A 12,846-nucleotide genomic window follows, 5' to 3' on the forward strand; every position below is an offset into this window, starting at 1 on the left:
ATTAAGTGGGGGTGCCAAGGCAGTGCTTGCATCGTGGTGACATATCAGCTTGAGTGCTCTCTGGGGAGATTTACACAAATTCCTAGAGTATCCTGTGTAAAGAAACATTTGAGATCAGTTCAGAATTTCTGCTTTTACTTTGCTACCCTAGGTTTCAGTTTCTGTCTCATCCTTCAATGCCTGGACACTAATTTTGGTGCCACCCACCAACAATCTTCACATATGAATTTTTTGAGAGGTCTTTTGACAAGATTCTGCTACGGTAGTAATTGAAGCTTTCAGACATTGTCATTTTGGCAGTCAAACTTATTTTATTTAGCATTTCTTTATCTACAACCCTATGCTTTGTTTCACACCTGTTGTGCAGATATAACTGTTTCTGTAGAGGGTTTTTTTAAAAAAAAAAAAAAAAAAAAACGGAGGTTGTGTACCATGTGGTCTGTGTCCCTCCCATCATGAACTACCAGATATATATGGATCCAGTTCTTGGTCACCTGTTCTTATAAACTTCAGCCACAATTCCTCTACATTCTCCTGCCCAGAGTTAAATGTTTCAGAGTTGCTCCCTGTGATGTGACGCTATTTCTTCATATGTGGTTTACTAAAAATGTGCAACTTTTATACTTATTTTAGTTCATCTTTGTACTTTGATGATAATTGTTGCCACTAGGACCTCACAGTCATAGATGCCAATTTTAGTATGTGGTCTTTTGAAGGGATCACGTCTATTTATTGCCATCAAATCTAACATATTTCTGTCATGAGGAGATGAATGCTTCAGCAGCTGATGAGTAGTATTTTAATAGTCTGTTTGTGGGAGGCACTTCTTTGGATCTTGCATTAATATTTCAGGATCTCCTTCAGTTATTAGTATCTGGATTGCATGGAGAAAAAAAGAAAAGGAATCCTGTGTGCACTCTTCAAACCAGGAATGACAGTAAATTATTGAGTAGGTTTCTACAATCTGCCCTGATAGCTGAGTGGTCAGCACTGCAGTCTGTCACGCCAAACGCCAAAGAGCCTGGGTTTGATTCCTGGTTGGGTCAGAGATTTTCTCCGCTCAGGGACTGGGTGTTGTGTTATCCTCATTATGATTTCATCATCATCATCAAGACAGCGAGAAACCACCACTGGAATCACTTCCTTAGACTCTCATGTGGTGAAACACTCTGACGAGGCTGCCCCCATGACAAGACCTGTCAAAAGGCAGAACACAAACTTACTTTTTTTTCTTTTTCCTTTTTTTATTTCTTTTAGGTTTGTATAGTATTACTATGTCTATCTCATAGGCAACAGGTTGAACAGATGTCAAAATTGCCACATTATCTGGGTTTGAAAAATCAGAAAGCTGTTTAAAAAATCACTTTCAGTGATGGCAAGCAAAATATTTTTCTGCCTATGATTTCAATTAGCAACTGCCTTATAGACTGATGGAAAAAAATATTGCCGCACCAAGAAGGAGTTGTGCGAGATAAACAAAAGTTGGTAGGTGCTTTTCTGTATCTGAAAGATGAGAGATGATGTCTATTAAAATTTCATCCCAGTCAAATATGAGCGGCACTAGTAGTGTCACTATAAGGATGTTTTAAATACATGCTGTAATGGTCATAAACCTTTGAGATTGGACATGGTGAGTTGATGTTAGTCCTGGTGGCAAAGGTGCCATTATCAACACCTCACTGTTTTTGAACAAGGTCATATAATAGAGTTACAGGAAGCTGGATGTTCCTTCTCTGATACTGCACAAAGACTTGGTAGGAATGTAGCCACTGTACATGTTTGCTGGCAGCACTGGTCACAAGAAGACCAGTCTCCAGACGACTACATGGCCCTACTGAGAGGGAAGGCCACTGTGTTTGGTATGTGGCTCTCTCACAATTTACTGCACCTGCAGCAATCTGAGGAGCAGTGACACAATGAACTGTTCCAAATTGGTTACTTCAAGAACATCTGTAAGCCAGATGCCCCGTAATGTGGATTCCACTGACCCCAAACCACCACCATTTGTGACTTCAGTGGTGTCAAGTGAGAGCTCAATGGTGTGCATGGTGGAGGAGGTATGTTGTATTGTCTGATGAAAGCTTGTTCTGCCTTGGTGCCAGTGATAGCCATGTGGTGGTTAGAAGATGGCCAGGTAAGGGCCTACAACAAATCTGTTTGCGTGCTAAACACACTGGATGCACACCTGGATCTATGGTTTGCTGTATGATTTCATATGACAGCAGCAGCACTCTCATTGTTATCCCATGCACTGTGACTTGAAATTTGTATGTCAGTCTGGTGATTCAACCTGTTGTGCTGTCACTCATGAACAGCATTCCAGTTTCCAACAGGTTAAAGCTTACCCAACATGTTTTACAGTGTGTCAACATGTTGCCTTTGCCTGCCCAATCACCAGATCTGTTTCCAGTCAAGCACATATGGGACATCACTGGATGACATCTCCAGCATCATTCACAAACAGCAATAACCATTCCTATACTGGCCAACCAAATGCAACAGGCATGAAACTCTGTCCCACAAACTGACATTAGGCATCCATACAGCACAATGCACAGACATTTGCATGTTTGCATTCAACATTCTGGTGGTTACACCAGTTATTAATGTACCAGCATTTCATACCTGCAATGGCTTATCTTGACTTACATTACCCTTAACATTCTACATCTGTATTCTTCATATCTACATATTTATTTCCCAACATTGTCACCCTGGCGATGAACACATTTCTCCCAACAAGAGACTAGAATGTTTGACTTTGAAACTTCCTGGCAGATTAAAACTGTGTGCCGGACTGAGACTCGAACTTGGGACCTTTGCCTTTCGAGGGCAAGTGGTCTACCAACTGAGCTACCCAAGCACGACTCACGACCCATCCTCACAGCTTTAATTCCGCCAGTGCACTCTCTGCTGCAGAGTGAAAATCTCGATCTGGAGACATCCCCCAGGCTGTGGCTAAGCCATGTCTCTGCAATATCCTTTCTTCCAGGAGTGCTAGTTCTGCTAGGTATCCAGGAGAGCATCTGTGAAGTTTGGAAGGTAGCAGACGAGGTACTGGCGGAATTAAAGCTGTGAGGACGGGTCGTGAGTCGTGCTTGGGTAGCTCAATTGGTAGAGCATTTGCCCGCGAAAGGCAAAGGTCCCGAGTTCAAGTCTCGGTCCGGCACACAGTTTTAATCTGCCAGGAAGTTTCATATCAGTGCACACTCCGCTGTAGAGTGAAAATCTCATTCATGTTTGACTTTGTTGATGGAGCCACAACCTCGCCTCTACTTGCACCACTTCATCAGTACCAAAGTGAAGTCTTTGAAGGTGTTCTTTAAGGTTTGGAAACAGGTGGAAATTGGATGGCATCAAGACGGACTGTATGGAAGATAATCAATGACAATGAACCAGTGAACCCAACGCATTGGATTGTTGCCGATTTGTGAGTGGTTTCACATTATCATGCTGACTGAGGGGTGGTCCTTGTGTGTACAAACTCTTTGAATTTGGAACTTGATTACAGAAGGTTTTTCTCATAAACCAACATTGTTACATTACACACGGCCATGTTACACATTACAATTCAGAGCCCTCCAGTGGGAGAAGGTTGCAAATATGTGGACTTGAAGAACAAAGATGTATGGGGGTTGACTGAAAAGTAATGCCTCTACCTTCGTAACTCTTCAACAGTTGGCAACATTGGTATGCAGCAGGTACTGACTTGTTCTGTAGCCTCTTTTCTACAGCTTCAGTTAAGCCTTAGCATTAAATGGTTGTGTTGTTACAGTGTAAAGTATAGAACTCTGCGCAGATGGTCGGTCAATACAATTTAAGCAACGTGCAGTCATTGAATTCTTGACAGCAGAAGGTGTCACCCCAAAGGAGATCCATCAGAGAATGAAAGCAGTCCATGGTGATTGTGTAGATGTGAGTACTGTGTGTCATTGGGCAAGGAAGTTTAAAGATGTCGAGGCAGTACCATCTGATCTGTCTGACAAAGAGTTGGACGTCCAGTGACAGCACCCACCGAGTTTCACAAGCAAAGTGTTGACAGATTGCTTCAGGATGATCATTGTATCAATCAGAGAGAAATTGCAAGCACAATCGGCATTTCACAATAATGTGTGGGTCACATTATTGCTTTTCTATCAGAAGATCTGTGCATGATGGGTACCCTAGATGCTGACTCCTGAAATGAAAGTGCACAGACTTGAAATTTGCAGGAATTTCTCTCATGTTACGAGAATGAAGGTGACGCCTTTCTCCTTTCAACTGTGACAGGAGATATGACAGAACTGTGAAACTGTGGTTGCAGAGACAGAGTGTCGACTTCTTCCATGACAGCTTCAGAAAACTTGGTCATTGTTGGCAGAAATGTATGCAATTGGCTGGTGATTATGTGGAAAAGTGAATACTGGTAATTAAAGACAAAATTCCAAGGATTATTTCTACATTTGATTTATGAAAATATTCCCATCCAAAACCAATTAATGAAGGTGGAGGCATTACTTTTCATTCAACGCTCTTAGAACATTAATAACGTTTGTTTTATTTAAAAAGCTTTAAGAGTTTTCACATAAAAATTTTGAAGCTAACTTTTCATTAATCATTTATATATTCTGATAAGCCAAAACATTATGACCCCTACTTAATAGCATGTTGGTCCAGCTTTGGAATGCAATTCAGCAGTGATTCTACTTTGCATGGACTTGTCAGATCCTTGGTAGGCTGCTGGAATTATGTGGCACTAGCTGCCTTTGCTCCAGTCATGCAATTCCCATAAATTATGGGCTGGTGATTTGGAGGCACAGTGCAGGCACTAATAGTGTCCCAGGTGTATTCTATTGGCTTTAGATTAGGTGAATTTTGTGGCTAAGGCATCAACATGAATTCCCCATAATGCTCCTGGAACCACAGCAGCAAGATTCTGGCCATGTGACACTGACAGCTATCCTGTTGGAAGATGCCATTGCCTATGGGAAGACATCAAGCATGAAGTGATGGAGGTGGTACACAATAATGTTCACATAGTCCACAGTTGTCATGACGCCTTTGATTACTACCATAAGGATCATAGAAGCCTAGGTGAATGTTCCCCTCATCACATAATACTGACCCCAGTAGCTGGCATCCATGGCATTGTACATATTTTGAGCAACCATTACAACCATTCTTTTAATTGAGAACAGTATTATCAGGTTCATTCTAATATTGGAAATAATTAATAGCACTGAAAAAGTTTTAATTAAAATTATTGATATATAATCTCTCATCAGAATAATGCCCACAGCAAAGTAGCACCTCAGGGAAATCAAAGAGGGTTTAATGCAGCTACTTTTGTTTTTAAATTCTACTATATAAACCATGCACGGGTTCTGTTAGCTCTTGTCTTGTTTTCTGCACTCTGAATAAGTCTACGTAGCTGCACCATGCGATATTGCTGGCATTTCTGTGTTATGTGCTACGGAAGGGATCAAGGCACTTCTGTTAAGCTGCAAGAAAAGTGACTATAGTTAATTTATATAGGACAGACTTTAGGTAGATCTTTCCCATAATATCACAGACTAAGAATATCTGAGGAATTGCTTGTGCGAGAGAAAGTAGCGGCTCAGTATTAAACTCTACTACATGCTCCATAACTGATAATATGATCTGTAGACTATACGAAGAATGGAATTGGACACTTAGCTTTGTGAAAGTAAAAGCATACGAAGTTTGGGTGATTGTATTGAAGTATAGTAATGGACCATAGTCCCCTTGCTATAATATCCTTGAGTGACGAACTATAAAAATCATGGACATTTTAGTTGTCATAATTGCTGAGAGTGATTATAGGCTCAACCCTCCTTTTCTCTATACACAAAACACAATCATTCAAAATCATTTAATTATTATTAAATGTTGTTAATAAAAAAAACTAAAGTGATTTCCACAATAGTATTAGTCAGTGATAATCATAAGAAAGTGGCAAACTGTATCTCTGGATGACAGACATTATGAAATATTGCAAAGCATAAATTGTGATTTAACCCTTTAGTGACCAGTGGGAACTATAGTTCCCACTTATTTGTTTTCGCTGTAAGTTCAGTGGTAATCTGTGTTCCCACTTCTAACTTGTGCTACCATCTCTGTTAGAGTGTGCTAATTATGTGCAGATTGTCAACTGTTAGGCAAAAGCTATTGTATTTCTATCTTGTGAGTCAATCAATGCAGAAGCGCAGTTCCTGCGTGAAAACGAGGCACTGTTTCGACCGCTACAGCGTTTTTTGGATAGTGTGCTTTCCTTTTGCGTGTGAAGTGACTTGTGTTGTATTTATCTACTTTTATATTTATGAGGGAGATAGTATTTGTGTATATTTGCTGGATTTGACTGAAAATTACATAAATATTACAAGGCAGTTAGTGGAAGCATAAGTGAAGTATTCTGCCCATTGGCTGTGGCAGAGTATAATAAAATAATGGGAGGAGTGGATAGATTTGATCAGCTGTGTGAACGGTATGCTGTAGGCCGTTGTTCATGGAAGTGGTGGCACAAACTGTTTTTCTTTCTTGTGGATTTGGCAGTTGTCAATTCCTACGTTATGTGGAAGCTACAGAAGACAGAAGCAGACCAGCTAACATTTAGATTGCACTTGGCAAGGCAGCTTATCTCTGGCTTCTCAAGTCATAAGAGAAGAGTTAGGCCTGTTCATTTTCAAACACCAAAAAGAGGTGTGTCTGGAGTACCGGATGAAGTTTGTCTGGAGAAAGTTGGAACTCATTTCCCTACAAAAGGTACAACAAACAGAAGATGCCACCAATGTAGCACCAAGAACAATGAAAAGAGAACAGAAATAATGTGTAGCAACTGTCGTGTACCTTTGTGTGTAGTACCATGCTTCTCTAAGTTCCATAGTGCATCATCTTAGTGAACTCAAAGGACAGTATGAACTAATACAAATATAAATGTAATGTTTAACATGTTTTTGTACTAAAAAATAAAGGAAATACATTTATTTAAATGAGCAAGTGAAGTTACTCCAGAGTTCGGTGGGAACAATAGTTCCCACAAATTTTTTTATACTCATAGGCTAAACTCTCACTTTCAAGATTTAAACTATGATTTTATGAACGGTTTCTTAGCCCAATAAAGTGTTCATAAAAAGTGTACAACTTCCGGAAATAATTTGGTCACAAAAGGGTTAAAAGCTATTTAACATTTTATTTCCAATTCAATAGAAATAATACAAAATCAGAAACAGTGCGGATAAGTAGCAATGTTGGAAATAGGAAGTTGAAACAATAACTAACATCCAAAGATGTATCGACAACAGCAGATTGATGGAGAGTGCTACACCATTCACCTAGACGACAGCATATCTGTATATGACCATCTATGTGGTGTAACAAGAAATGTAATTCATCAAACCAGGTGGCACAATCCCACTGATCTGCAGTCCAATTCCAATGATCCTGTGCCCACTACAATCATAAGCAACGATGTCATTTGGTGCAACATAGGGTTCCCCTGTTGCAGAGATTTATGTTGAGCAATGTGTATTGAATCATAAGCTTCAAAATGCTGGTGCCCGCAGCAACACTGTACTCTGCCATCAGACATATACCATACTACTGCCTATCCTGTTTTATAGACATGGTAAGCTTGGAACCTTCACATTTTGAGGTGAGGTGAGATGTTGCCTGCTCATAGTTTCACTGTTCTTCATACACTTTGTTCACAACCGTAGCAGATGAATAGCCAGCTTCCTCTGCTGTTTCTGAGATTCTTATTCCTCGGTCCATAACAATCTGCCCTTTGTCAAAGTCGCTTATATCAGCAGGTTTCCCCATTTGTGGTCTGTATCATCACTAGGGTGATTCCCCATTTGTCTCCGCTCTGCTTATATAGTTTCCTAGCTACATCATGTGCCTGCACTGACACAAGTGGCATTCGGTGTCATGAAGGATACTTGTTCTAATGTTTTAGGTCATCAGGGACATCCTTATTTTTATGTAGTCTCTTTAGGAACAGCCCTTAATTGCTGTTAGGAATCCTATTTCTGATGCTTGCATCTAGGTTTCATCTCTACACTTTATTATCGAAGTCCTGCTCCCATACAACAAAGCTGGGTCAGCCATTGTTTGAATGTAGTGAATCATGTGTGAAACACGGTGTAATAGCTGTGTTGAGGGTCTTAAGTACCACAATAAATTATTTGGACAAATATGAGCATGCAAGGAAAAATATTGCAGTGTTTGGGAGGAGCCAGGTTCATATACCTTCCCAATTCAGGTTTCTGCGAATTCCACAAATCACTTGATGCAAATGGTAGGATGGTACCTTCTAAATGCCATGACTAATTTCATGCTGCATCCTTGTCCAATCCAAGATTTTGCTCCAAGGAGATAAATAGTGAGGCGCAGGGGAGGGCAGTTGTCTCCTCCCACTCCTGGAAAAAAAATCTTTGCAAACTGAAATCACATCCAGCCCCACAGACTGACCATGAGATGAGGGTTTTGCAAAATTCGTCATTAAAAAAAATACGAGATTGAAACTTCCTGGCAGATTAAAACTGTGTGCCCGACCGAGACTCGAACTCGGGAGCTTTGCCTTTCGCGGGCAAGTGCTCTACAAACTGAGCTACCGAAGCACGACTCACGCCTGGTACTCACAGCTTTACTTCTGCCAGTACCTCGTCTCCTACCTTCCAAACTTTACAGAAGCTCTCCTGCACAGGAGAGCTTCTGTAAAGTTTGGAAGGTAGGAGACGAGGTACTGGCAGAAGTAAAGCTGTGAGTACCGGGCGTGAGTCATGCTTCGGTAGCTCAGTTGGTAGAGCACTTGCCCGTGAAAGGCAAAGGTCCCGAGTTCGAGTCTCGGTCGGGCACACAGTTTTAATCTGCCAGGAAGTTTCATATCAGCGCACACTCCGCTGCAGAGTGAAAATCTCATTCTAAATACGAGATTGTCTTACATTCACAGCTGAAGCTCTGGCAATTGAACTCAAGTCCAGATTTTGAAGGATTGGGACAGTGGCACTAGCTGGACCAAGCACTAGGACAAATGTGGGGAGGGAGTCGTGAGTAGGCAGGAAGTTTTGTCATACTGGCAACCCTGGGGAATGTACCCCATGTACATTGAGCTTTGTTGATATCTGTCATGTTTAAACTGTAGTTTGCCTGAACTGTGAATGGTAGCTGGAATTGAACTGACTTTACAAATGGACAAATACTTAACAATGGTATACATTTTTACAGGAGACAAATTGTGAATAGCAATAAACAACACTCAACTTTCAATAACCTTTCAAATTGTCACAAAAATTATAAAGATTAAAAAATTCAAGAATGATGAGGTGTTTCCAGAAGCTACATACCTCTATGAAATTTATTTATTTGCATCTACCGGTTTCACGTAAGTATAGATGCATCTTCAGGTTTATAATGGTTATGTTTTCATAATATAGATGGCCAATTATGGAGCCCCATCTTTCAGGAAGTTATTCACATACAATCAAATCACATTGGTGGGCTGTCAAATTGAGTAAACCCAAAAGAAGCTTATAAAAATGTACAAAGCATAACTGCTGAATGACCCAGGCTGGATAACATCCCATAGGATATATTACAGGATTTGCTTGACACCAGATGCATAAAACCAATGTAAGTAAAACTTAGTTCTGTGTGATGTGTGTAGTTCCATGATATTGGTAATAGGCCGATGTGTTGTAAGCAGCCTATGGAGGCTAACAATACATCTCAATTTTATTATGACAACCCACCGATGTGGTTTGACTCTTAATGTGAATAACTTCCCAATTGCTGAGACTCTGTAACTGTCCATCATCATTATGAAAGTATAACCATTACGAACCTGAAGAACCTGATGTGAAACTGTAGTTGTGAATAAAGCACCTTCATACAGCTGTGTGGCTTTTGGAAATTCTTTGTCAGTCTTGACTTTTTCAATTGTTATAATTCCTGTGACAATTTGAGCGGTTATTGTGTGCTGAGAGTTTTCTATACTTATTCACAATGTCTCTGAGCTGTGGTTGCACTCCCCAGAAAGTTGTTTGTAGGAGATAAATTAATGCTAAAAACAAAACAATAAATGTTTCCACTGGACACTTGAAATGTGGAATGACAAATGAAACATGAGCTGCAAAAATGGTGCTAATACAGCTACTGTTCTACAGCACTGTTGATTTTGAAGGTTAGCAACACGTGATGACATGCCCTGTTAATCTAACATGGCACAATTTCTCCCAATTTAGCTGTAGGGAACTGATTTGACAGCATATTGCTGTCATTCAGCTTGCTTATATTGTCAATGCTGTAAGAACTGTAAATTTCAGCAAATGATAATGGATGCCATGACTCTGTTGTGTAACGTAGATGTATGAGTTCACTGTTTATAACTGATTCATGCAAACAACACAATGCTAATTCTAAGTTAATTGTGATTCATGAAGGAGAGACCACAAATGACAGTGCAACAGGAAAAAAATGTTGGTGCCACAGAAGCTAATATTCACAGGTGGATTCAAATTAAAAATAAATTAAAGAATGTCTGTTCTATGCAGCAGATTTTCAGGGGACAAGCAGGGAAGGTTTCATGAATGGGAGCAGTGAGTTGTTCATTATGTATGTGATAAACACAAGTTAGGCTTCCCAATTACTTGAGAAACTGTATGAATGAAGATGCTGGAGGTAAAGTGGAATCTTCCAACTACATGCATTGCAAAATACAAAGCAAGTACTGACTAGTGGATGAGGATAATGAAGAGAGTGTAGCTTACGTTGTGACACAGAACAATGCTAGTTCAAGGACTTCACAAGGTTTCTGACAAAAAACTATTTGTGTATCAGCATCATATAATCATTCTAAAAATACGTTTAGTAGGGCATTTGGGCAATTCTCATCAGACACCTGTTTATTTTGATATGTCTTCGAGTGTGACAGGTTTTAAAAGTGTTCATATAAGAAGTAATAACAACAAAAAGATCAGAGTAACAGTAATGCTGGGTGCACTAGGAAATGGAAGGAAGCTGCCCCTATATGTGATTCTTTGCAGAAAAACTATAACAAAAGAAAACTGCAAGCAGGACTCCTCTTTAGGTGTCAAGAAAAGTGATGGGTGACAAATGACCTGAAACTATAATGAAAGTACCAAAAGAGTATTGCATGTCCAACGCCCATGAAGATTCAGATGCCGCCATAATATGGGAGGAGTACCAGATGACTACAATGATGATTACCACCACAACCACCCCTACTACTATTACTACTACTAGAACAAGAGTGGTTTTGAAAAGTTCTTGGAAGGGAACAGAAAGAAGTACTTACATCACTGAAACTTCTTTTATTTTTCAATGTAGTTTCCTTGTAGATTAATGCACTTGGTCCAATGATGTTCCAGTGCCTTGAACCCATAATGAAAATGAGTTTCCTCCAGGCCTGCAAAATAGTTGTCAACTCTGGCTATCAATTCTTTGTTTGAAGTGAATCTTCACCCACCAAGAAAAATTTTCATTTTTGGGAAGAAATGGAAGTCTGTTGGAGCCATATCACATGAATAAGATGGGTCTGGCAACAATTCATACCTTAGTTCGTGTAATTTTGGCATGGCGACAGCATGTGTGCGGGTGCGTGTCAAGAGTTGAAGCACACATCTTGCGGATAATTTTTTCATTTCTAATTCTTCAGTTAAAATGTGATATAGCCTTTCAGATGACATCTGGCAAGCATGATTAATTTCACACACTTTCAATCAGCGATCCTCCATGACCATTTTGTGCACTTTTGCAATGATTTCTGGAGTAGTGACACATCTTGGTCGACCACTGCGTGGATCATCATCTTAGCTCTCCCAATCAAATTTAAATTCATTTGTCCACTTGGCAACAGTTGACTATGAAGGAACAGAGTCCCCCCAGTGTATTCTGGAAATTGGCATGGATGTCCTTTGCTTTCATACTTTTCTTTACGAAGTACTTAATCACTGCTCAAATCTCGATTTTTTTTCCATCTTCGCAAATCAATACACAGGAACAGAGCCACATCACTGCCATAGCTCACTTCCAAGAGCACTGACATGGCACATGTTTACAGGCAACAGTCCAATGAATGTCACGCCAACAACTCCTTGCACTAGCGCTGACCTCCTTGGTGATTCCGAGAACTTTTCAACCCACCGTCTTAGTAGTAGTAGTAGTAGTAGTAGTAGTAGTAGTAGTAAAAAATAGTGCTACCAATCAGTATTGGCTTGGACAGTAAGCAACAGGGGAAGTGAAAATAACAATTAATGTAAAAAAATTCTTTTAGTTTTTACTTTATTCCTGCTTGTATCACCAAAGCGATGGATAAACAATAAAAGGCACAATTTGGAATAGGTAAAATGTTAATTTCTTTAGGCAGGTACTTAATACCAATAAAACAGTTTGTAATTTTGATTACTCAGAGAGAGTTAAAAAATACATTTCTCAAGGAGTCTCCATTTTTTTCAATAAAAAAAAAAGGAGGAATGCGCGTGAGAGAGTGAGAGATTGCAGCACTTATATTAAGGGTTGTCATATAGTCGAGTAAATATGGTAATTCAGTATCAGTGTGAAGATAGCCAAAACATGTAATGATATTGACAAGTAGTAAGTGTACCCAAAACCGCTTCTCCTGAACTTTCAAATTGATTTAATCATTCACTGTGCACATGTTAAGTATCAAGATTGTTTTGGGTGCCTAAAGTTACTATGCAAAATGTTATTTACCTTTGAATATTAATTTAGTAAATTTCAGTACATACAGATATCCAGAATACAAGTTCAGTTGAAGTGAAGAATACTGTGATTTGGTATTTTCTTGTAAGTAAAATACTACTCCTC

The 12,846-nt window shown here is 39.6% G+C and overlaps 2 protein-coding genes and 1 non-coding gene across 15 annotated transcripts in view; 2 read left to right on the forward strand and 1 right to left on the reverse strand.

Annotated features, from left to right (window-relative positions):
• Positions 1-12,846, reverse strand: part of LOC126204219 (dnaJ homolog subfamily B member 13-like) — an 83,591-nt gene that overhangs the window by 14,416 nt on the left and 56,329 nt on the right. The window lies entirely within an intron of this gene.
• LOC126203332 (uncharacterized) overlaps positions 1-12,846 on the forward strand; it is a 58,319-nt gene that overhangs the window by 1,926 nt on the left and 43,547 nt on the right. The window lies entirely within an intron of this gene.
• Trnas-uga (transfer RNA serine (anticodon UGA)) lies at positions 8,782-8,856 on the forward strand. Its single transcript has one exon. It is a non-coding gene; the product is annotated as a tRNA-Ser (tRNA).

Source organism: Schistocerca nitens, chromosome 9 (assembly GCF_023898315.1).
Source record: "Schistocerca nitens isolate TAMUIC-IGC-003100 chromosome 9, iqSchNite1.1, whole genome shotgun sequence".
Taxonomy (NCBI): Eukaryota; Metazoa; Arthropoda; class Insecta; order Orthoptera; family Acrididae; genus Schistocerca; species Schistocerca nitens.